Source organism: Tachyglossus aculeatus (assembly GCF_015852505.1).
Source record: "Tachyglossus aculeatus isolate mTacAcu1 chromosome 12 unlocalized genomic scaffold, mTacAcu1.pri SUPER_6_unloc_2, whole genome shotgun sequence".
Classification (NCBI taxonomy): domain Eukaryota; kingdom Metazoa; phylum Chordata; class Mammalia; order Monotremata; family Tachyglossidae; genus Tachyglossus; species Tachyglossus aculeatus.
In genome coordinates, this window is record NW_024044829.1 from 962,010 (window position 1) to 964,577 (window position 2,568).

The window sequence follows — 2,568 nt, forward strand, 5'->3', positions numbered from 1 at the left end:
TGCATACAAGCAAATCGGAGTGGACGAAGTCCCTATCCTACAAGGGGCTCATATTCTTAATCCCTATATTACAGACGAGTTCACTGAGCCTCACAGAAGTGAGGTGACTTGCCCAGGTTCGCAAAGCAGATGCTTTGAGGAGCCAGGATTAGAGCCAGGGCCTGTGCCCTATCCAATAGGCCATGCTGCTACATAGAGGAGCATAAGGGACAACTAAGTATTTTCCCAACCTAATCCCTTGGAGCCCATGGAAGAGGATGGTGATACATGCTGACCATTATAGTAATAATAATAATGGTATTTTGTGAGCTCTTACTATGTGCCAAGCACAGTTCTAAGCGCTGGGATAGATACAAGGAAATTAGTTCGTTTCACGTGGGATTCACAGTCTTAATCCCGATTTTACAGATGAGGTAACTGAGGCACAGATATATTAAGAGACTTGTTCAAAGTCACACAGCTGATTAATGGCAGATCCTAGTTTAGAACCCACGACCTCTGACCACCAGGCCTGTGCTCTTTCCACTAAACCACGCTGCTTTTTTATAATTATGGTATTTGTTAAGCGCTTACTATGTGCCAAGCACTGTTTTAAGGGATGGGGTAGATTCAAGGTCATCAGGTTGTCCCACGTGGTGATCACAGTCTTAATCCCCGTTTTACAGGTGAGATAGCTGAGGCACAGGGAAATTAAGTGGCTTGCCCAAGGTCATACATCTGATAAGTGGCGGAGTTGGGATTAGAACCCACGATAAGGACTGAACTCCTTATCTTCCCTCCCAAACCCTGTCCTCTCCCTGACTTCCCCGTCAGTGTAGACGGCACTTCCATCCTTCCCGTCTCACAATCTCACAACCTTGGTGTCATCCTCGACTACGCTCTCTCGGTCACCCCTCACATCCAATCCATCACCGAAACCTGCCAGTCTCACTTCCGCAACCTCGCCAAGATCCGCCTTTTCCTCACCATCCAAACCACTACCTTGATGATTCAATCTCTCATCCTATCCCGACAGGATTACTGCATCAGCCTCCACTCTGATCTCCCATCTTCCTGTCTCTCCCTGCTTCAGTCTAAACTTCACGCTGCTGTCCGGATCATTTTTGTGCAGAAACGCTCTGTGCATGTTACTCCCCTTCTCAAAAATTTCCAGTGGCTACCAGACAACTTACTCTTAAAGCAAAAGCCTCTCACTCTCGGCTTGAAGGCTGTCCATCACCTCGCCATCCTACCTCACCTCCCTTCTCTCCTTCTATAGCCCAGCTCACATTCTCCACTCCTCTGCCGCTAATTTCCTCACTGTAACTCGGTCTCGCCTGTCCAACCGTCGACCCCCGGCCCACGTCCTCCCCCTGGCCTGGAATGCCTTCCCTCCGCACATCTGCCAAGCTAGCTCTCTTCCTCCCTTCAAAGCCCTAGTGAGAGCTCACCTCCTCCAGGAGGTCTTTCCAGCCTGAGCCCCTTTTTTCTCTCCTCCTCCCCATCCCCCCGCCATACCTCCTTCACTTCCCCACAGCATCTGTACATATGTTTGTACAGATTTATTACTCTATTTATTTTACTAGTACATATTTACTATTCTATTTGTTTTGTTAATGATATGCATCTAGATTTATTTCTATTTATTCTGATGACACCTGTCCACATGTTTTGTTTTGTTGTCTGTCTCCCCCTTCTAGACTGTGAGCCCGTTGCTGGGTAGGGACCATCTCTATATGTTGCCAATTTGTACTTCCCAAGCGCTTAGTACAGTGCTTTGCATACAGTAAGCGCTCAATAAATACGATTGAATGAATGAATGGACGGATAAATGAATGAATGTTCTTTAACCCCCTCCCCCCAGGCCCGGGCTCTTTCCTCTAAGCCAAGCTTCTTGGCTCACCCACCGCACCTCAACAAGACTGTCAGCCCGTTTAGGGCAGAGACTTTGCCTTCTTCAGGTCATCTCCCCCTTCCTCAGCCACCCTGCTGTGGGCGCTCCAAAATCACTTTCTGTTCACCAGCTGGAGGGCCTGAAGAGTGCAAGGGATAATTTCCATATCCGATGACAAACGATGAGAAAATTTGCATACTTGATATCCTATGTGAGAGCCTCATCACGTTTGCACCCAGATTCTCCCGTAGTCCTTTTGAACACCACCATTTCTATATGTGATTATGTTAGCCATCTCTCCCTCCTGTCTGTAAATTAATGAATGGCAGTATTCCTTCACTGTTAAGCGCTTACTATGGGTCGAGAACTGTTCTAAGCGCTAGGGTGGGTATAAGTTCAACAGGTTGGGTAAAGTGTCTGTCCCACAATATTAATGACAATGGTATCTGTTAAGCACTTACTAAGTGCCAAACCCTGTTCTAAACGCTGGGGTAGATATGAGGTAACTGGGCCCCAGAGAAACGAAGCGACTGGCCCAAGGTCACATGACAGACAATTAACAGAGGTGGGATTAGAACCCAGGTCCTCTGACCCCCAGGCCCGGCTCTTTCCACTAGTCCACACGGCTTCACACTGCTCACTGCATGTCTGCCATCCCCTTTAGAGTGGAACCTCCTTGAAAGCAAGGATCAACT